This window comes from Puntigrus tetrazona, chromosome 11 (assembly GCF_018831695.1).
Source record: "Puntigrus tetrazona isolate hp1 chromosome 11, ASM1883169v1, whole genome shotgun sequence".
Classification (NCBI taxonomy): Eukaryota; Metazoa; Chordata; class Actinopteri; order Cypriniformes; family Cyprinidae; genus Puntigrus; species Puntigrus tetrazona.
Window position 1 is genome coordinate 2,844,983 of NC_056709.1, and position 22,879 is coordinate 2,867,861.

Here is a 22,879-nt window from a genome sequence, read left to right on the forward strand (position 1 = left end):
GAGAGAAAGGAAAAGAACATCTACAGCAACGACCAAAGAAGGCACTTTTGTCATGATAGTAGTTAAACACAAGCAATTAAACACAAATAGTTCTCTGGCAAGAAGACATCCGCCAACTGCCAAAACCCGGATCGAACCAGGACCTTTAGATCTTCAGTCTAACGCTCTCCCAACTGAGCTATTTCGCCACGCCGTCGAAGGTCTTTGATCAGGGGATTTCCATCACTTTATCAGAAGATCAGAGCTGAACTCTGTGAGCACCAAAAACGGCTGGCCCGCACGGGGTCGAACCCGCGACCTTGGCGTTATTAGCACCACGCCTAACCAACTGAGCTAACCGCCTGTCTTTGGCAGCTTCTCTGCCCACTTGATGCTTGCCGGGATCCTGGGTGACAAAACAGCTTCAAAGTAAGCCCTTCTAAGGGCTCGTCCGGGATTTGAACCCGGGACCTCTCGCACTCCAAAGCGAGAATCATACCTCCGCTATTGGCAATTCCAGCAAGAGGGCTCAAGAGACATTGCAGTTTAATGCTGATGGGAACATCTACAACAAAGAACGTGAGGCTGAAGGCTACACTGCAGCTCCGGCACAGTTCATTCTGTTTTCATAAAGTCCAAGGTCTGTAATGCTTCCTCCTCAAGATAACGCTCACACTTGTTTCAGTTGAGTTCAAAAGTTTCAGTTTTTGGGGAAACACTCGCCTCACGCAACCAGTCAATTGCTGAGATTTAAACTCGCACAGCTAGATTCAGATCCCTGATTGCTAACCTTTACAACGTGGAACCAAGCGACTTCAGTAGGGTGCCTGCACTTTTTTTGGCAAGGTAGAAATGGTTGGAAACCTGCAAGCTTCAGAACTGTGCCCAAACCATACACCAAGGAATCCACTGCCGAAATCCAAGATCAAACTAGAGACCTTCAGCTCTTCAGCCTAACTATGCTATGGCCAGAGCGGCTTTTATAAGGAGACCTGAAAGCAGGAGTCAAAATAGAAAGACCAGACATTGACAGAAAACAAGCACTGTCACGCAATTGAGTCAAAGCAGACTGCTGCTTCTCATGGAGCTGCTGGCGGGCTCGTCCGGATTTGAACTCGGACCTCTCGCACCCGGCGAGAATCATACCCCTAGACCAACGAGCCTACACGCACCGCTTGCCAGCAGAGAGAAGGCGTAAGAACAACTACTTCAACGACAGAACGAAGGACCTTGAGCTAACATGGAGGAAACAAAACGCCTTGAGACAGTGTCAAAACCAAATAAATGAAAGATGGCCTCCCAGTGGATTGAAATTTGGGGCTGGACCTAACTGGCTGCACGAGGTGAGAGATGCAAAGGTAGCTTACGTGAATACAAAAATCACCATGCTCACATTAACTGAGAAACAAGACCAAGAAGAGCCTTAAAACTAAAGCACAACTTTTTGTTACTTCACCAACTATATGGTGGCCAGTACAAAGGAGGCAGCAAAGAGGAGATATGGAACGATCGGTGGACACTGCGCTGCCCTGACCAGGGGTCTTCTGCAAGAACCCCGCTTGGCACCTCCCGAGCAGAGAGAAAGGAAAAGAACATCTACAGCAACGACCAAAGAAGGCACTTTTTGTCGTGATAGTAGTTAAACACAAGCAATTAAACACAAATAGTTCTCTGGCAAGAAGACATCCGCCAACTGCCGAAACCCGGATCGAACCAGGACCTTTAGATCTTCAGTCTAACGCCTCCCAACTGAGCTATTTCGCCACGCCGTGAAGGTCTTTGATCAGGGGGATTTCCATCACTTTATCAGAAGATCAGAGCTGAACTCTGTGAGCACCAAAACGGCTGGTCTGCACGGGGTCGAACCCGCGACCTTGGCGTTATTAGCACCACGCCTAAACCAACTGAGCTAACCGCCTGTCTTTGGCAGCTTCTCTGCCCACTTGATGCTTGCCGGGATCCTGGGTGACAAAACAGCTTCAAAGTAAGCCCTTCTAAGGGCTCGTCCGGGATTTGAACTCCGGGACCTCTCGCACTCCAAAGCGAGAATCATACCTCCGTTATTGGCAATTCCAGCAAGAGGGCTCAAGAGACATTGCAGTTTAATGCTGATGGGAACATCTACAACAAAGAACGTGAGGCTGAAGGCTACACTGCAGCTCCGGTACAGTTCATTCTGTTTTCATAAAGTCCAAGGTCTGTAATGCTTCCTCCTCAAGATAACGCCACACACTTGTTTCAGTTGAGTTCAAAAGTTTCAATTTTTGGGGAACACTCGCCTCACGCAACCAGTCAATTGCTGAGATTTAAACTCGCATAGCTAGATTCAGATCCCTGATTGCTAACCTTACAACGTGGAACCAAGCGACCTCAGTAGGGTGCCTGCACTTTTTTGGCAAGGTAGAAATGGTTGGAAACCTGCAAGCTTCAGAACTGTGCCCAAACCATACACCAAGGAATCCACTGCCGAAATCCAAGATCAAACTAGAGACCTTCAGCTCTTCAGCCTAACTATGCTATGGCCAGAGCGGCTCTTTATAAGGAGACCTGAAAGCAGGAGTCAAAATAGAAAGACCAGACATTGACAGAAAACAAGCACTGTCACGCAATTGAGTCAAAGCAGACTGCTGCTTCTCATGGAGCTGCTGGCGGCCTCGTCCGGGATTTGAACCCGGGACCTCTCGCACCCGGCGCGAGAATCATACCCCTAGACCAACGAGCCTACACGCACCGCTTGCCAGCAGAGAGAAGGCGTAAGAACAACTACTTCAACGACAGAACGAAGGACCTTGAGCTAACATGGGAGGAAACAAAACGCCTTGAGACAGTGTCAAAACCAAATAAATGAAAGATGGCCTCCCAGTGGATTGAAATTTGGGGCTGGACCTAACTGGCTGCACGAGGTGAGAGATGCAAAGGTAGCTTACGTAACACAAAAATCACCATGCTCACATTAACTGAGAAACAAGACCAAGAAGAGCCTTAAAACTAAAGCACAACTTTTTGTTACTTCACCAACTATATGGTGGCCAGTACAAAGGAGGCAGCAAAGAGGAGATATGGAACGATCGGTGGACACTGCGCTGCCCTGACCAGGGGGGTCTTCTGCAAGAACCCCCGTTTGGCACCTCCCGAGCAGAGAGAAAGGAAAAGAACATCTACAGCAACGACCAAAGAAGGCACTTTTTGTCGTGATAGTAGTTAAACACAAGCAATTAAACACAAATAGTTCTCTGGCAAGAAGACATCCGCCAACTGCCGAAACCCGGATCGAACCAGGGACCTTTAGATCTTCAGTCTAACGCCTCCCAACTGAGCTATTTCGCCACGCCGTGAAGGTCTTTGATCAGGGGGGGATTTCCATCACTTTATCAGAAGATCAGAGCTGAACTCTGTGAGCACCAAAAACGGCTGGCCCGTACGGGGGTCGAACCCGCGACCTTGGCGCTATTAGCACCACGCCTAACCAACTGAGCTAACCGCCTGTCTTTGGCAGCTTCTCTGCCCACTTGATGCTTGCCGGGATCCTGGGTGACAAAACAGCTTTCAAAGTAAGCCCTTCTAAGGGCTCGTCCGGGATTTGAACTCCGACCTCTCGCACCCAAAGCGAGAATCATACCTCCGTTATTGGCAATTCCAGCAAGAGGGCTCAAGAGACATTGCAGTTTAATGCTGATGGGAACATCTACAACAAAGAACGTGAGGCTGAAGGCTACACTGCAGCTCCGGTACAGTTCATTCTGTTTTCATAAAGTCCAAGGTCTGTAATGCTTCCTCCTCAAGATAACGCTCACACTTGTTTCAGTTGAGTTCAAAAGTTTCAGTTTTTTGGGGAACACTCGCCCCTCACGCAACCAGTCAATTGCTGAGATTTAAACTCGTGCACAGCTAGATTCAGATCCCTGATTGCTAACCTTTACAACGTGGAACCAAGCGACCTCAGTAGGGTGCCTGCACTTTTTTGGCAAGGTAGAAATGGTTGGAAACCTGCAAGCTTCAGAACTGTGCCCAAACCATACACCAAGGAATCCACTGCCGAAATCCAAGATCAAACTAGAGACCTTCAGCTCTTCAGCCTAATCTATGCTATGGCCAGAGCGGCTTTTTATAAGGAGACCTGAAAGCAGGAGTCAAAATAGAAAGACCAGACATTGACAGAAAACAAGCACTGTCACGCAATTGAGTCAAAGCAGACTGCTGCTTCTCATGGAGCTGCTGGCGGGCTCGTCCGGGATTTGAACCCGGGACCTCTCGCACCCGAAGCGAGAATCATACCCCTAGACCAACGAGCCTACACGCACCGCTTGCCAGCAGAGAGAAGGCGTAAGAACAACTACTTCAACGACAGAACGAAGGACCTTGAGCTAACATGGGAGGAAACAAAACGCCTTGAGACAGTGTCAAAACCAAATAAATGAAAGATGGCCTCCCAGTGGATTGAAATTTGGGGCTGGACCTAACTGGCTGCACGAGGTGAGAGATGCAAAGGTAGCTTACGTAACACAAAAATCACCATGCTCACATTAACTGAGAAACAAGACCAAGAAGAGCCTTAAAACTAAAGCACAACTTTTTGTTACTTCACCAACTATATGGTGGCCAGTACAAAGGAGGCAGCAAAGAGGAGATATGGAACGATCGGTGGACACTGCGCGCTGCCCTGACCAGGGTCTTCTGCAAGAACCCCGCTTGGCACCTCCCGAGCAGAGAGAAAGGAAAAGAACATCTACAGCAACGACCAAAGAAGGCACTTTTGTCATGATAGTAGTTAAACACAAGCAATTAAACACAAATAGTTCTCTGGCAAGAAGACATCCGCCAACTGCCGAAACCCGGATCGAACCAGGACCTTTAGATCTTCAGTCTAACGCCTCCCAACTGAGCTATTTCGCCACGCCGTGAAGGTCTTTGATCAGGGGATTCCATCACTTTATCAGAAGATCAGAGCTGAACTCTGTGAGCACCAAAACGGCTGGCCCGCACGGGGTCGAACCCGCGACCTTGGCGTTATTAGCACCACGCCTAACCAACTGAGCTAACCGCCTGTCTTTGGCAGCTTCTCTGCCCACTTGATGCTTGCCGGGATCCTGGGTGACAAAACAGCTTCAAAGTAAGCCCTTCTAAGGGCTCGTCCCGGATTTGAACTCGGACCTCTCGCACCCAAAGCGAGAATCATACCTCCGTTATTGGCAATTCCAGCAAGAGGGCTCAAGAGACATTGCAGTTTAATGCTGATGGGAACATCTACAACAAAGAACGTGAGGCTGAAGGCTACACTGCAGCTCCGGTACAGTTCATTCTGTTTTCATAAAGTCCAAGGTCTGTAATGCTTCCTCCTCAAGATAACGCCACACTTGTTTCAGTTGAGTTCAAAAGTTTCAGTTTTTGGGGAACACTCGCCTCACGCAACCAGTCAATTGCTGAGATTTAAACTCGCACAGCCAGATTCAGATCCCTGATTGCTAACCTTTACAACGTGGAACCAAGCGACCTCAGTAGGGTGCCTGCACTTTTTTTGGCAAGGTAGAAATGGTTGGAAACCTGCAAGCTTCAGAACTGTGCCCAAACCATACACCAAGGAATCCACTGCCGAAATCCAAGATCAAACTAGAGACCTTCAGCTCTTCAGCCTAACTATGCTATGGCCAGAGCGGCTTTTTATAAGGAGACCTGAAAGCAGGAGTCAAAATAGAAAGACCAGACATTGACAGAAAACAAGCACTGTCACGCAATTGAGTCAAAGCAGACTGCTGCTTCTCATGGAGCTGCTGGCGGGCTCGTCCGGGATTTGAACTCCGGACCTCTCGCACCCGGCGAGAATCATACCCCTAGACCAACGAGCCTACACGCACCGCTTGCCAGCAGAGAGAAGGCGTAAGAACAACTACTTCAACGACAGAACGAAGGACCTTGAGCTAACATGGAGGAAACAAAACGCCTTGAGACAGTGTCAAAACCAAATAAATGAAAGATGGCCTCCCAGTGGATTGAAATTTGGGGCTGGACCTAACTGGCTGCACGAGGTGAGAGATGCAAAGGTAGCTTACGTAACACAAAAATCACCATGCTCACATTAACTGAGAAACAAGACCAAGAAGAGCCTTAAAACTAAAGCACAACTTTTTGTTACTTCACCAACTATATGGTGGCCAGTACAAAGGAGGCAGCAAAGAGGAGATATGGAACGATCGGTGGACACTGCGCTGCCCTGACCAGGGGTCTTCTGCAAGAACCCCGCTTGGCACCTCCCGAGCAGAGAGAAAGGAAAAGAACATCTACAGCAACGACCAAAGAAGGCACTTTTTTGTCATGATAGTAGTTAAACACAAGCAATTAAACACAAATAGTTCTCTGGCAAGAAGACATCCGCCAACTGCCAAAACCCGGATCGAACCAGGGACCTTTAGATCTTCAGTCTAACGCCTCCCAACTGAGCTATTTCGCCACGCCGTGAAGGTCTTTGATCAGGGGATTTCCATCACTTTATCAGAAGATCAGAGCTGAACTCTGTGAGCACCAAAACGGCTGGCCTGCACGGGGTCGAACCCGCGACCTTGGCGTTATTAGCACCACGCCTAACCAACTGAGCTAACCGCCTGTCTTTGGCAGCTTCTCTGCCCACTTGATGCTTGCCGGGATCCTGGGTGACAAAACAGCTTCAAAGTAAGCCCTTCTAAGGGCCTCGTCCGGGATTTGAACTCGGACCTCTCGCACCCAAAGCGAGAATCATACCTCCGTTATTGGCAATTCCAGCAAGAGGGCTCAAGAGACATTGCAGTTTAATGCTGATGGGAACATCTACAACAAAGAACGTGAGGCTGAAGGCTACACTGCAGCTCCGGTACAGTTCATTCTGTTTTCATAAAGTCCAAGGTCTGTAATGCTTCCTCCTCAAGATAACGCTCACACTTGTTTCAGTTGAGTTCAAAAGTTTCAATTTTTTGGGGAACACTCGCCTCACGCAACCAGTCAATTGCTGAGATTTAAACTCGCACAGCTAGATTCAGATCCCTGATTGCTAACCTTTACAACGTGGAACCAAGCGACCTCAGTAGGGTGCCTGCACTTTTTTGGCAAGGTAGAAATGGTTGGAAACCTGCAAGCTTCAGAACTGTGCCCAAACCATACACCAAGGAATCCACTGCCGAAATCCAAGATCAAACTAGAGACCTTCAGCTCTTCAGCCTAACTATGCTATGGCCAGAGCGGCTCTTTATAAGGAGACCTGAAAGCAGGAGTCAAAATAGAAAGACCAGACATTGACAGAAAACAAGCACTGTCACGCAATTGAGTCAAAGCAGACTGCTGCTTCTCATGGAGCTGCTGGCGGGCTCGTCCGGGATTTGAACCCGGGACCTCTCGCACCCGAAGCGAGAATCATACCCCTAGACCAACGAGCCTACACGCACCGCTTGCCAGCAGAGAGAAGGCGTAAGAACAACTACTTCAACGACAGAACGAAGGACCTTGAGCTAACATGGAGGAAACAAAACGCCTTGAGACAGTGTCAAAACCAAATAAATGAAAGATGGCCTCCCAGTGGATTGAAATTTGGGGCTGGACCTAACTGGCTGCACGAGGTGAGAGATGCAAAGGTAGCTTACGTAACACAAAAATCACCATGCTCACATTAACTGAGAAACAAGACCAAGAAGAGCCTTAAAACTAAAGCACAACTTTTTGTTACTTCACCAACTATATGGTGGCCAGTACAAAGGAGGCAGCAAAGAGGAGATATGGAACGATCGGTGGACACTGCGCTGCCCTGACCAGGGGTCTTCTGCAAGAACCCCGCTTGGCACCTCCCGAGCAGAGAGAAAGGAAAAGAACATCTACAGCAACGACCAAAGAAGGCACTTTTTGTCGTGATAGTAGTTAAACACAAGCAATTAAACACAAATAGTTCTCTGGCAAGAAGACATCCGCCAACTGCCGAAACCCGGATCGAACCAGGGACCTTTAGATCTTCAGTCTAACGCCTCCCAACTGAGCTATTTCGCCACGCCGTGAAGGTCTTTGATCAGGGGATTTCCATCACTTTATCAGAAGATCAGAGCTGAACTCTGTGAGCACCAAAACGGCTGGCCCGCACGGGGTCGAACCCGCGACCTTGGCGTTATTAGCACCACGCCTAACCAACTGAGCTAACCGCCTGTCTTTGGCAGCTTCTCTGCCCACTTGATGCTTGCCGGGATCCTGGGTGACAAAACAGCTTCAAAGTAAGCCCTTCTAAGGGCTCGTCCGGATTTGAACTCGGACCTCTCGCACCCAAAGCGAGAATCATACCTCCGCTATTGGCAATTCCAGCAAGAGGGCTCAAGAGACATTGCAGTTTAATGCTGATGGGAACATCTACAACAAAGAACGTGAGGCTGAAGGCTACACTGCAGCTCGGTACAGTTCATTCTGTTTTCATAAAGTCCAAGGTCTGTAATGCTTCCTCCTCAAGATAACGCCACACTTGTTTCAGTTGAGTTCAAAAGTTTCAGTTTTTTGGGGAACACTCGCCTCACGCAACCAGTCAATTGCTGAGATTTAAACTCGTGACAGCCAGATTCAGATCCCTGATTGCTAACCTTACAACGTGGAACCAAGCGACCTCAGTAGGGTGCCTGCACTTTTTTGGCAAGGTAGAAATGGTTGGAAACCTGCAAGCTTTCAGAACTGTGCCCAAACCATACACCAAGGAATCCACTGCCGAAATCCAAGATCAAACTAGAGACCTTCAGCTCTTCAGCCTAACTATGCTATGGCCAGAGCGGCTCTTTATAAGGAGACCTGAAAGCAGGAGTCAAAATAGAAAGACCAGACATTGACAGAAAACAAGCACTGTCACGCAATTGAGTCAAAGCAGACTGCTGCTTCTCATGGAGCTGCTGGCGGGCCTCGTCCGGGATTTGAACCCGGACCTCTCGCACCCGGCGCGAGAATCATACCCCTAGACCAACGAGCCTACACGCACCGCTTGCCAGCAGAGAGAAGGCGTAAGAACAACTACTTCAACGACAGAACGAAGGACCTTGAGCTAACATGGGAGGAAACAAAACGCCTTGAGACAGTGTCAAAACCAAATAAATGAAAGATGGCCTCCCAGTGGATTGAAATTTGGGGCTGGACCTAACTGGCTGCACGAGGTGAGAGATGCAAAGGTAGCTTACGTAACACAAAAATCACCATGCTCACATTAACTGAGAAACAAGACCAAGAAGAGCCTTAAAACTAAAGCACAACTTTTTGTTACTTCACCAACTATATGGTGGCCAGTACAAAGGAGGCAGCAAAGAGGAGATATGGAACGATCGGTGGACACTGCGCTGTTCTGACCAGGGGTCTTCTGCAAGAACCCCGCTTGGCACCTCCCGAGCAGAGAGAAAGGAAAAGAACATCTACAGCAACGACCAAAGAAGGCACTTTTTGTCGTGATAGTAGTTAAACACAAGCAATTAAACACAAATAGTTCTCTGGCAAGAAGACATCCGCCAACTGCCGAAACCCGGATCGAACCAGGGACCTTTAGATCTTCAGTCTAACGCTCTCCCAACTGAGCTATTTCGCCACGCCGTGAAGGTCTTTGATCAGGGGGGATTTCCATCACTTTATCAGAAGATCAGAGCTGAACTCTGTGAGCACCAAAACGGCTGGCCCTGCACGGGGTCGAACCCGCGACCTTGGCGCGTTATTAGCACCACGCCTAACCAACTGAGCTAACCGCCTGTCTTTGGCAGCTTCTCTGCCCACTTGATGCTTGCCGGGATCCTGGGTGACAAAACAGCTTCAAAGTAAGCCCTTCTAAGGGCTCGTCCGGATTTGAACCCGGACCTCTCGCACCCAAAGCGAGAATCATACCTCCGTTATTGGCAATTCCAGCAAGAGGGCTCAAGAGACATTGCAGTTTAATGCTGATGGGAACATCTACAACAAAGAACGTGAGGCTGAAGGCTACACTGCAGCTCCGGTACAGTTCATTCTGTTTTCATAAAGTCCAAGGTCTGTAATGCTTCCCTCCTCAAGATAACGCTCACACTTGTTTCAGTTGAGTTCAAAAGTTTCAGTTTTTTGGGGAACACTCGCCCCTCACGCAACCAGTCAATTGCTGAGATTTAAACTCGTACAGCTAGATTCAGATCCCTGATTGCTAACCTTTACAACGTGGAACCAAGCGACCTCAGTAGGGTGCCTGCACTTTTTTTGGCAAGGTAGAAATGGTTGGAAACCTGCAAGCTTCAGAACTGTGCCCAAACCATACACCAAGGAATCCACTGCCGAAATCCAAGATCAAACTAGAGACCTTCAGCTCTTCAGCCTAACTATGCTATGGCCAGAGCGGCTTTTTATAAGGAGACCTGAAAGCAGGAGTCAAAATAGAAAGACCAGACATTGACAGAAAACAAGCACTGTCACGCAATTGAGTCAAAGCAGACTGCTGCTTCTCATGGAGCTGCTGGCGGGCTCGTCCGGGATTTGAACCCGACCTCTCGCACCAAGCGAGAATCATACCCCTAGACCAACGAGCCTACACGCACCGCTTGCCAGCAGAGAGAAGGCGTAAGAACAACTACTTCAACGACAGAACGAAGGACCTTGAGCTAACATGGGAGGAAACAAAACGCCTTGAGACAGTGTCAAAACCAAATAAATGAAAGATGGCCTCCCAGTGGATTGAAATTTGGGGCTGGACCTAACTGGCTGCACGAGGTGAGAGATGCAAAGGTAGCTTACGTAACACAAAAATCACCATGCTCACATTAACTGAGAAACAAGACCAAGAAGAGCCTTAAAACTAAAGCACAACTTTTTGTTACTTCACCAACTATATGGTGGCCAGTACAAAGGAGGCAGCAAAGAGGAGATATGGAACGATCGGTGGACACTGCGCTGCCCTGACCAGGGGTCTTCTGCAAGAACCCCGCTTGGCACCTCCCGAGCAGAGAGAAAGGAAAAGAACATCTACAGCAACGACCAAAGAAGGCACTTTTTGTCGTGATAGTAGTTAAACACAAGCAATTAAACACAAATAGTTCTCTGGCAAGAAGACATCCGCCAACTGCCAAACCCGGATCGAACCAGGACCTTTAGATCTTCAGTCTAACGCTCTCCCAACTGAGCTATTTCGCCACGTCGTGGAAGGTCTTTGATCAGGGGATTTCCATCACTTTATCAGAAGATCAGAGCTGAACTCTGTGAGCACCAAAACGGCTGGCCCGCACGGGGTCGAACCCGCGACCTTGGCGTTATTAGCACCACGCCTAACCAACTGAGCTAACCGCCTGTCTTTGGCAGCTTCTCTGCCCACTTGATGCTTGCCGGGATCCTGGGTGACAAAACAGCTTCGAAAGTAAGCCCTTCTAAGGGCTCGTCCGGGATTTGAACCCGGGACCTCTCGCACCCAAAGCGAGAATCATACCTCCGTTATTGGCAATTCCAGCAAGAGGGCTCAAGAGACATTGCAGTTTAATGCTGATGGGAACATCTACAACAAAGAACGTGAGGCTGAAGGCTACACTGCAGCTCCGGTACAGTTCATTCTGTTTTCATAAAGTCCAAGGTCTGTAATGCTTCCTCCTCAAGATAACGCCACACTTGTTTCAGTTGAGTTCAAAAGTTTCAATTTTTTGGGGAACACTCGCCCCTCACGCAACCAGTCAATTGCTGAGATTTAAACTCGTACAGCTAGATTCAGATCCCTGATTGCTAACCTTTACAACGTGGAACCAAGCGACCTCAGTAGGGTGCCTGCACTTTTTTTTGGCAAGGTAGAAATGGTTGGAAACCTGCAAGCTTCAGAACTGTGCCCAAACCATACACCAAGGAATCCACTGCCGAAATCCAAGATCAAACTAGAGACCTTCAGCTCTTCAGCCTAACTATGCTATGGCCAGAGCGGCTCTTTATAAGGAGACCTGAAAGCAGGAGTCAAAATAGAAAGACCAGACATTGACAGAAAACAAGCACTGTCACGCAATTGAGTCAAAGCAGACTGCTGCTTCTCATGGAGCTGCTGGCGGGCTCGCCCCGGGATTTGAACCCGGGACCTCTCGCACCCGAAGCGAGAATCATACCCCTAGACCAACGAGCCTACACGCACCGCTTGCCAGCAGAGAGAAGGCGTAAGAACAACTACTTCAACGACAGAACGAAGGACCTTGAGCTAACATGGGAGGAAACAAAACGCCTTGAGACAGTGTCAAAACCAAATAAATGAAAGATGGCCTCCCAGTGGATTGAAATTTGGGGCTGGACCTAACTGGCTGCACGAGGTGAGAGATGCAAAGGTAGCTTACGTAACACAAAAATCACCATGCTCACATTAACTGAGAAACAAGACCAAGAAGAGCCTTAAAACTAAAGCACAACTTTTTGTTACTTCACCAACTATATGGTGGCCAGTACAAAGGAGGCAGCAAAGAGGAGATATGGAACGATCGGTGGACACTGCGCTGCCCTGACCAGGGGTCTTCTGCAAGAACCCCGCTTGGCACCTCCCGAGCAGAGAGAAAGGAAAAGAACATCTACAGCAACGACCAAAGAAGGCACTTTTGTCATGATAGTAGTTAAACACAAGCAATTAAACACAAATAGTTCTCTGGCAAGAAGACATCCGCCAACTGCCGAAACCCGGATCGAACCAGGGACCTTTAGATCTTCAGTCTAACGCTCTCTCCCAACTGAGCTATTTCGCCACGCCGTGAAGGTCTTTGATCAGGGGATTTCCATCACTTTATCAGAAGATCAGAGCTGAACTCTGTGAGCACCAAAAACGGCTGGCCCGCACGGGGTCGAACCCGCGACCTTGGCGTTATTAGCACCACGCCTAACCAACTGAGCTAACCGCCTGTCTTTGGCAGCTTCTCTGCCCACTTGATGCTTGCCGGGATCCTGGGTGACAAAACAGCTTCAAAAGTAAGCCCTTCTAAGGGCTCGTCCCGGGATTTGAACTCGGGACCTCTCGCACTCCAAAGCGAGAATCATACCTCCGTTATTGGCAATTCCAGCAAGAGGGCTCAAGAGACATTGCAGTTTAATGCTGATGGGAACATCTACAACAAAGAACGTGAGGCTGAAGGCTACACTGCAGCTCCGGTACAGTTCATTCTGTTTTCATAAAGTCCAAGGTCTGTAATGCTTCCTCCTCAAGATAACGCTCACACTTGTTTCAGTTGAGTTCAAAAGTTTCAATTTTTTTGGGGAACACTCGCCTCACGCAACCAGCCAATTGCTGAGATTTAAACTCGCACAGCTAGATTCAGATCCCTGATTGCTAACCTTACAACGTGGAACCAAGCGACCTCAGTAGGGTGCCTGCACTTTTTTTGGCAAGGTAGAAATGGTTGGAAACCTGCAAGCTTCAGAACTGTGCCCAAACCATACACCAAGGAATCCACTGCCGAAATCCAAGATCAAACTAGAGACCTTCAGCTCTTCAGCCTAACTATGCTATGGCCAGAGCGGCTCTTTATAAGGAGACCTGAAAGCAGGAGTCAAAATAGAAAGACCAGACATTGACAGAAAACAAGCACTGTCACGCAATTGAGTCAAAGCAGACTGCTGCTTCTCATGGAGCTGCTGGCGGCTCTGCCCGGGATTTGAACCCGGGACCTCTCGCACCAAGCGAGAATCATACCCCTAGACCAACGAGCCTACACGCACCGCTTGCCAGCAGAGAGAAGGCGTAAGAACAACTACTTCAACGACAGAACGAAGGACCTTGAGCTAACATGGGAGGAAACAAAACGCCTTGAGACAGTGTCAAAACCAAATAAATGAAAGATGGCCTCCCAGTGGATTGAAATTTGGGGCTGGACCTAACTGGCTGCACGAGGTGAGAGATGCAAAGGTAGCTTACGTAACACAAAAATCACCATGCTCACATTAACTGAGAAACAAGACCAAGAAGAGCCTTAAAACTAAAGCACAACTTTTTGTTACTTCACCAACTATATGGTGGCCAGTACAAAGGAGGCAGCAAAGAGGAGATATGGAACGATCGGTGGACACTGCGCTGCCCTGACCAGGGGTCTTCTGCAAGAACCCCGCTTGGCACCTCCCGAGCAGAGAGAAAGGAAAAGAACATCTACAGCAACGACCAAAGAAGGCACTTTTTGTCATGATAGTAGTTAAACACAAGCAATTAAACACAAATAGTTCTCTGGCAAGAAGACATCCGCCAACTGCCGAAACCCGGATCGAACCAGGACCTTTAGATCTTCAGTCTAACGCCTCCCAACTGAGCTATTTCAGCCACGCCGTGAAGGTCTTTGATCAGGGGATTTCCATCACTTTATCAGAAGATCAGAGCTGAACTCTGTGAGCACCAAAACGGCTGGCCCGCACGGGGTCGAACCCGCGACCTTGGCGTTATTAGCACCACGCCTAACCAACTGAGCTAACCGCCTGTCTTTGGCAGCTTCTCTGCCCACTTGATGCTTGCCGGGATCCTGGGTGACAAAACAGCTTCAAAGTAAGCCCTTCTAAGGGCTCGTCCGGGATTTGAACCCGGACCTCTCGCACTCCAAAGCGAGAATCATACCTCCGTTATTGGCAATTCCAGCAAGAGGGCTCAAGAGACATTGCAGTTTAATGCTGATGGGAACATCTACAACAAAGAACGTGAGGCTGAAGGCTACACTGCAGCTCCGGTACAGTTCATTCTGTTTTCATAAAGTCCAAGGTCTGTAATGCTTCCTCCTCAAGATAACGCTCACACTTGTTTCAGTTGAGTTCAAAAGTTTCAATTTTTGGGGAACACTCGCCTCTCACGCAACCAGTCAATTGCTGAGATTTAAACTCGTACAGCTAGATTCAGATCCCTGATTGCTAACCTTTACAACGTGGAACCAAGCGACCTTCAGTAGGGTGCCTGCACTTTTTTTGGCAAGGTAGAAATGGTTGGAAACCTGCAAGCTTCAGAACTGTGCCCAAACCATACACCAAGGAATCCACTGCCGAAATCCAAGATCAAACTAGAGACCTTCAGCTCTTCAGCCTAACTATGCTATGGCCAGAGCGGCTCTTTATAAGGAGACCTGAAAGCAGGAGTCAAAATAGAAAGACCAGACATTGACAGAAAACAAGCACTGTCACGCAATTGAGTCAAAGCAGACTGCTGCTTCTCATGGAGCTGCTGGCGGGCTCGCCCGGGATTTGAACCCGGGACCTCTCGCACCAAGCGAGAATCATACCCTAGACCAACGAGCCTACACGCACCGCTTGCCAGCAGAGAGAAGGCGTAAGAACAACTACTTCAACGACAGAACGAAGGACCTTGAGCTAACATGGGAGGAAACAAAACGCCTTGAGACAGTGTCAAAACCAAATAAATGAAAGATGGCCTCCCAGTGGATTGAAATTTGGGGCTGGACCTAACTGGCTGCACGAGGTGAGAGATGCAAAGGTAGCTTACGTAACACAAAAATCACCATGCTCACATTAACTGAGAAACAAGACCAAGAAGAGCCTTAAAACTAAAGCACAACTTTTTGTTACTTCACCAACTATATGGTGGCCAGTACAAAGGAGGCAGCAAAGAGGAGATATGGAACGATCGGTGGACACTGCGCTGCTCTGACCAGGGGTCTTCTGCAAGAACCCCGCTTGGCACCTCCCGAGCAGAGAGAAAGGAAAAGAACATCTACAGCAACGACCAAAGAAGGCACTTTTGTCATGATAGTAGTTAAACACAAGCAATTAAACACAAATAGTTCTCTGGCAAGAAGACATCCGCCAACTGCCGAAACCCGGATCGAACCAGGGACCTTTAGATCTTCAGTCTAACGCTCCCCAACTGAGCTATTTTTCGCCACGCCGTGAAGGTCTTTGATCAGGGGATTTCCATCACTTTATCAGAAGATCAGAGCTGAACTCTGTGAGCACCAAAACGGCTGGCCCGCACGGGGTCGAACCCACGACCTTGGCGTTATTAGCACCACGCCTAACCAACTGAGCTAACCGCCTGTCTTTGGCAGCTTCTCTGCCCACTTGATGCTTGCCGGGATCCTGGGTGACAAAACAGCTTCAAAGTAAGCCCTTCTAAGGGCTCGTCCGGGATTTGAACTCGGGACCTCTCGCACCAAAGCGAGAATCATACCTCCGTTATTGGCAATTCCAGCAAGAGGGCTCAAGAGACATTGCAGTTTAATGCTGATGGGAACATCTACAACAAAGAACGTGAGGGCTGAAGGCTACACTGCAGCTCCGTACAGTTCATTCTGTTTTCATAAAGTCCAAGGTCTGTAATGCTTCCTCCTCAAGATAACGCTCACACTTGTTTCAGTTGAGTTCAAAAGTTTCAATTTTTTGGGAACACTCGCCTCACGCAACCAGTCAATTGCTGAGATTTAAACTCGCATACAGCTAGATTCAGATCCCTGATTGCTAACCTTTACAACGTGGAACCAAGCGACCTCAGTAGGGTGCCTGCACTTTTTTTGGCAAGGTAGAAATGGTTGGAAACCTGCAAGCTTCAGAACTGTGCCCAAACCATACACCAAGGAATCCACTGCCGAAATCCAAGATCAAACTAGAGACCTTCAGCTCTTCAGCCTAACTATGCTATGGCCAGAGCGGCTCTTTATAAGGAGACCTGAAAGCAGGAGTCAAAATAGAAAGACCAGACATTGACAGAAAACAAGCACTGTCACGCAATTGAGTCAAAGCAGACTGCTGCTTCTCATGGAGCTGCTGGCGGGCTCGTCCGGGATTTGAACCCGGACCTCTCGCACCCGGCGAGAATCATACCCTAGACCAACGAGCCTACACGCACCGCTTGCCAGCAGAGAGAAGGCGTAAGAACAACTACTTCAACGACAGAACGAAGGACCTTGAGCTAACATGGAGAGGAAACAAAACGCCTTGAGACAGTGTCAAAACCAAATAAATGAAAGATGGCCTCCCAGTGGATTGAAATTTGGGGCTGGACCTAACTGGCTGCACGAGGTGAGAGATGCAAAGGTAGCTTACGTAACACAAAAATCACCATGCTCACATTAACTGAGAAACAAGACCAAGAAGAGCCTTAAAACTAAAGCACAACTTTTTGTTACTTCACCAACTATATGGTGGCCAGTACAAAGGAGGCAGCAAAGAGGAGATATGGAACGATCGGTGGACACTGCGCTGCCCTGACCAGGGGGGGGTCTTCTGCAAGAACCCCCGTTTGGCACCTCCCGAGCAGAGAGAAAGGAAAAGAACATCTACAGCAACGACCAAAGAAGGCACTTTTTGTCATGATAGTAGTTAAACACAAGCAATTAAACACAAATAGTTCTCTGGCAAGAAGACATCCGCCAACTGCCAAAACCCGGATCGAACCAGGACCTTTAGATCTTCAGTCTAACGCTCTCCCAACTGAGCTATTTCGCCACGCCGTGAAGGTCTTTGATCAGGGGATTTCCATCACTTTATCAGAAGATCAGAGCTGAACTCTGTGAGCACCAAAACGGCTGGCCCGCACGGGGTCGAACCCGCGACCTTGGCGTTATTAGCACCACGCCTAACCAACTGAGCTAACCGCCTGTCTTTGGCAGCTTCTCTGCCCACTTGATGCTTGCCGGGATCCTGGGTGACAAAACAGCTTCAAAGTAAGCCCTTCTAAGGGCTCGTCCCGGATTTGAACTCGGGACCTCTCGCACTCCAAAGCGAGAATCATACCTCCGTTATTGGCAATTCCAGCAAGAGGGCTCAAGAGACATTGCAGTTTAATGCTGATGGGAACATCTACAACAAAGAACGTGAGGCTGAAGGCTACACTGCAGCTCCGGTACAGTTCATTCTGTTTTCATAAAGTCCAAGGTCTGTAATGCTTCCTCCTCAAGATAACGCTCACACTTGTTTCAGTTGAGTTCAAAAGTTTCAATTTTTTGGGGAACACTCGCCCTCACGCAACCAGTCAATTGCTGAGATTTAAACTCGTACAGCCAGATTCAGATCCCTGATTGCTAACCTTACAACGTGGAACCAAGCGACCTCAGTAGGGTGCCTGCACTTTTTTTGGCAAGGTAGAAATGGTTGGAAACCTGCAAGCTTCAGAACTGTGCCCAAACCATACACCAAGGAATCCACTGCCGAAATCCAAGATCAAACTAGAGACCTTCAGCTCTTCAGCCTAACTATGCTATGGCCAGAGCGGCTCTTTATAAGGAGACCTGAAAGCAGGAGTCAAAATAGAAAGACCAGACATTGACAGAAAACAAGCACTGTCACGCAATTGAGTCAAAGCAGACTGCTGCTTCTCATGGAGCTGCTGGCGGGCTCGTCCGGGGATTTGAACCCGGGACCTCTCGCACCCGGCGAGAATCATACCCCTAGACCAACGAGCCTACACGCACCGCTTGCCAGCAGAGAGAAGGCGTAAGAACAACTACTTCAACGACAGAACGAAGGACCTTGAGCTAACATGGGAGGAAACAAAACGCCTTGAGACAGTGTCAAAACCAAATAAATGAAAGATGGCCTCCCAGTGGATTGAAATTTGGGGCTGGACCTAACTGGCTGCACGAGGTGAGAGATGCAAAGGTAGCTTACGTAACACAAAAATCACCATGCTCACATTAACTGAGAAACAAGACCAAGAAGAGCCTTAAAACTAAAGCACAACTTTTTGTTACTTCACCAACTATATGGTGGCCAGTACAAAGGGAGCAGCAAAGAGGAGATATGGAACGATCGGTGGACACTGCGCTGCCCTGACCAGGGGTCTTCTGCAAGAACCCCGCTTGGCACCTCCCGAGCAGAGAGAAAGGAAAAGAACATCTACAGCAACGACCAAAGAAGGCACTTTTTGTCATGATAGTAGTTAAACACAAGCAATTAAACACAAATAGTTCTCTGGCAAGAAGACATCCGCCAACTGCCAAACCCGGATCGAACCAGGACCTTTAGATCTTCAGTCTAACGCTCTCCCAACTGAGCTATTTCGCCACGCCGTGAAGGTCTTTGATCAGGGGATTTCCATCACTTTATCAGAAGATCAGAGCTGAACTCTGTGAGCACCAAAACGGCTGGCCACGCACGGGTCGAACCCGCGACCTTGGCGTTATTAGCACCACGCCTAACCAACTGAGCTAACCGCCTGTCTTTGGCAGCTTCTCTGCCCACTTGATGCTTGCCGGGATCCTGGGTGACAAAACAGCTTAAAGTAAGCCCTTCTAAGGGCCTCGTCCGGGATTTGAACCCGGGACCTCTCGCACCCAAAGCGAGAATCATACCTCCGTTATTGGCAATTCCAGCAAGAGGGCTCAAGAGACATTGCAGTTTAATGCTGATGGGAACATCTACAACAAAGAACGTGAGGCTGAAGGCTACACTGCAGCTCCGGTACAGTTCATTCTGTTTTCATAAAGTCCAAGGTCTGTAATGCTTCCTCCTCAAGATAACGCCACACTTGTTTCAGTTGAGTTCAAAAGTTTCAATTTTTTGGGAACACTCGCCCCTCACGCAACCAGTCAATTGCTGAGATTTAAACTCGCACAGCTAGATTCAGATCCCTGATTGCTAACCTTACAACGTGGAACCAAGCGACCTCAGTAGGGTGCCTGCACTTTTTTGGCAAGGTAGAAATGGTTGGAAACCTGCAAGCTTCAGAACTGTGCCCAAACCATACACCAAGGAATCCACTGCCGAAATCCAAGATCAAACTAGAGACCTTCAGCTCTTCAGCCTAACTATGCTATGGCCAGAGCGGCTTTTTATAAGGAGACCTGAAAGCAGGAGTCAAAATAGAAAGACCAGACATTGACAGAAAACAAGCACTGTCACGCAATTGAGTCAAAGCAGACTGCTGCTTCTCATGGAGCTGCTGGCGGGCTCGTCCGGGATTTGAACCCGGACCTCTCGCACCCGGCGAGAATCATACCCCTAGACCAACGAGCCTACACGCACCGCTTGCCAGCAGAGAGAAGGCGTAAGAACAACTACTTCAACGACAGAACGAAGGACCTTGAGCTAACATGGGAGGAAACAAAACGCCTTGAGACAGTGTCAAAACCAAATAAATGAAAGATGGCCTCCCAGTGGATTGAAATTTGGGGCTGGACCTAACTGGCTGCACGAGGTGAGAGATGCAAAGGTAGCTTACGAACACAAAAATCACCATGCTCACATTAACTGAGAAACAAGACCAAGAAGAGCCTTAAAACTAAAGCACAACTTTTTGTTACTTCACCAACTATATGGTGGCCAGTACAAAGGAGGCAGCAAAGAGGAGATATGGAACGATCGGTGGACACTGCGCTGCCCTGACCAGGGGTCTTCTGCAAGAACCCCGCTTGGCACCTCCCGAGCAGAGAGAAAGGAAAAGAACATCTACAGCAACGACCAAAGAAGGCACTTTTTGTCGTGATAGTAGTTAAACACAAGCAATTAAACACAAATAGTTCTCTGGCAAGAAGACATCCGCCAACTGCCAAACCCGGATCGAACCAGGGACCTTTAGATCTTCAGTCTAACGCTCTCCCAACTGAGCTATTTCGCCACGCTGTGAAGGTCTTTGATCAGGGGATTTCCATCACTTTATCAGAAGATCAGAGCTGAACTCTGTGAGCACCAAAAACGGCTGGCCCGCACGGGTCGAACCCGCGACCTTGGCGTTATTAGCACCACGCCTAACCAACTGAGCTAACCGGCCTGTCTTTGGCAGCTTCTCTGCCCACTTGATGCTTGCCGGGATCCTGGGTGACAAAACAGCTTCAAAGTAAGCCCTTCTAAGGGCTCGTCCGGGATTTGAACCCGGACCTCTCGCACCCAAAGCGAGAATCATACCTCCGTTATTGGCAATTCCAGCAAGAGGGCTCAAGAGACATTGCAGTTTAATGCTGATGGGAACATCTACAACAAAGAACGTGAGGCTGAAGGCTACACTGCAGCTCCGGTACAGTTCATTCTGTTTTCATAAAGTCCAAGGTCTGTAATGCTTCCCTCCTCAAGATAACGCTCACACTTGTTTCAGTTGAGTTCAAAAGTTTCAATTTTTTGGGAACACTCGCCCCTCACGCAACCAGTCAATTGCTGAGATTTAAACTCGTACAGCTAGATTCAGATCCCTGATTGCTAACCTTTACAACGTGGAACCAAGCGACCTCAGTAGGGTGCCTGCACTTTTTTTTGGCAAGGTAGAAATGGTTGGAAACCTGCAAGCTTCAGAACTGTGCCCAAACCATACACCAAGGAATCCACTGCCGAAATCCAAGATCAAACTAGAGACCTTCAGCTCTTCAGCCTAACTATGCTATGGCCAGAGCGGCTCTTTATAAGGAGACCTGAAAGCAGGAGTCAAAATAGAAAGACCAGACATTGACAGAAAACAAGCACTGTCACGCAATTGAGTCAAAGCAGACTGCTGCTTCTCATGGAGCTGCTGGCGGGCTCGTCCGGGATTTGAACCCGGACCTCTCGCACCCGGCGCGAGAATCATACCCCTAGACCAACGAGCCTACACGCACCGCTTGCCAGCAGAGAGAAGGCGTAAGAACAACTACTTCAACGACAGAACGAAGGACCTTGAGCTAACATGGGAGGAAACAAAACGCCTTGAGACAGTGTCAAAACCAAATAAATGAAAGATGGCCTCCCAGTGGATTGAAATTTGGGGCTGGACCTAACTGGCTGCACGAGGTGAGAGATGCAAAGGTAGCTTACGTAACACAAAAATCACCATGCTCACATTAACTGAGAAACAAGACCAAGAAGAGCCTTAAAACTAAAGCACAACTTTTGTTACTTCACCAACTATATGGTGGCCAGTACAAAGGAGGCAGCAAAGAGGAGATATGGAACGATCGGTGGACACTGCGCTGCCCTGACCAGGGGTCTTCTGCAAGAACCCCGCTTGGCACCTCCCGAGCAGAGAGAAAGGAAAGAACATCTACAGCAACGACCAAAGAAGGCACTTTTTGTCATGATAGTAGTTAAACACAAGCAATTAAACACAAATAGTTCTCTGGCAAGAAGACATCCGCCAACTGCCAAAACCGGGATCGAACCAGGACCTTTAGATCTTCAGTCTAACGCTCTCCCAACTGAGCTATTTCGCCACGTCGTGAAGGTCTTTGATCAGGGGATTTCCATCACTTTATCAGAAGATCAGAGCTGAACTCTGTGAGCACCAAAAACGGCTGGCCCGCACGGGGTCGAACCCGCGACCTTGGCGTTATTAGCACCACGCCTAACCAACTGAGCTAACCGCCTGTCTTTGGCAGCTTCTCTGCCCACTTGATGCTTGCCGGGATCCTGGGTGACAAAACAGCTTCAAAGTAAGCCCTTCTAAGGGCTCGTCCGGGATTTGAACCGGGACCTCTCGCACCCAAAGCGAGAATCATACCTCCGTTATTGGCAATTCCAGCAAGAGGGCTCAAGAGACATTGCAGTTTAATGCTGATGGGAACATCTACAACAAAGAACGTGAGGCTGAAGGCTACACTGCAGCTCCGGTACAGTTCATTCTGTTTTCATAAAGTCCAAGGTCTGTAATGCTTCCTCCTCAAGATAACGCTCACACTTGTTTCAGTTGAGTTCAAAAGTTTCAATTTTTTGGGAACACTCGCCTCACGCAACCAGTCAATTGCTGAGATTTAAACTCGTACAGCTAGATTCAGATCCCTGATTGCTAACCTTTACAACGTGGAACCAAGCGACCTCAGTAGGGTGCCTGCACTTTTTTTGGCAAGGTAGAAATGGTTGGAAACCTGCAAGCTTCAGAACTGTGCCCAAACCATACACCAAGGAATCCACTGCCGAAATCCAAGATCAAACTAGAGACCTTCAGCTCTTCAGCCTAACTATGCTATGGCCAGAGCGGCTCTTTATAAGGAGACCTGAAAGCAGGAGTCAAAATAGAAAGACCAGACATTGACAGAAAACAAGCACTGTCACGCAATTGAGTCAAAGCAGACTGCTGCTTCTCATGGAG

The 22,879-nt window shown here is 48.5% G+C and overlaps 9 non-coding genes across 9 annotated transcripts; all 9 read right to left on the bottom strand.

The window, feature by feature from the left end:
• Window positions 1-117: 117 nt before the first annotated feature.
• trnaf-gaa lies at window positions 118-188 on the bottom strand. The gene has a single exon. It is a non-coding gene; the product is annotated as a tRNA-Phe (tRNA).
• Window positions 189-2,628: 2,440 nt separating this feature from the next.
• On the bottom strand, window positions 2,629-2,701 carry trnap-cgg. The gene has a single exon. It is a non-coding gene; the product is annotated as a tRNA-Pro (tRNA).
• A 1,498-nt stretch (window positions 2,702-4,199) lies between these two features.
• trnap-cgg lies at window positions 4,200-4,271 on the bottom strand. The gene has a single exon. It is a non-coding gene; the product is annotated as a tRNA-Pro (tRNA).
• Window positions 4,272-7,307: 3,036 nt separating this feature from the next.
• Window positions 7,308-7,379, bottom strand: trnap-cgg. The gene has a single exon. It is a non-coding gene; the product is annotated as a tRNA-Pro (tRNA).
• A 2,084-nt stretch (window positions 7,380-9,463) lies between these two features.
• trnaf-gaa lies at window positions 9,464-9,535 on the bottom strand. The gene has a single exon. It is a non-coding gene; the product is annotated as a tRNA-Phe (tRNA).
• Window positions 9,536-11,982: 2,447 nt separating this feature from the next.
• On the bottom strand, window positions 11,983-12,055 carry trnap-cgg. The gene has a single exon. It is a non-coding gene; the product is annotated as a tRNA-Pro (tRNA).
• Window positions 12,056-12,585: 530 nt separating this feature from the next.
• trnaf-gaa lies at window positions 12,586-12,659 on the bottom strand. The gene has a single exon. It is a non-coding gene; the product is annotated as a tRNA-Phe (tRNA).
• Window positions 12,660-17,266: 4,607 nt separating this feature from the next.
• Window positions 17,267-17,337, bottom strand: trnaf-gaa. Its single transcript has one exon. It is a non-coding gene; the product is annotated as a tRNA-Phe (tRNA).
• A 3,996-nt stretch (window positions 17,338-21,333) lies between these two features.
• On the bottom strand, window positions 21,334-21,404 carry trnap-cgg. The gene has a single exon. It is a non-coding gene; the product is annotated as a tRNA-Pro (tRNA).
• Window positions 21,405-22,879: the final 1,475 nt, after the last annotated feature.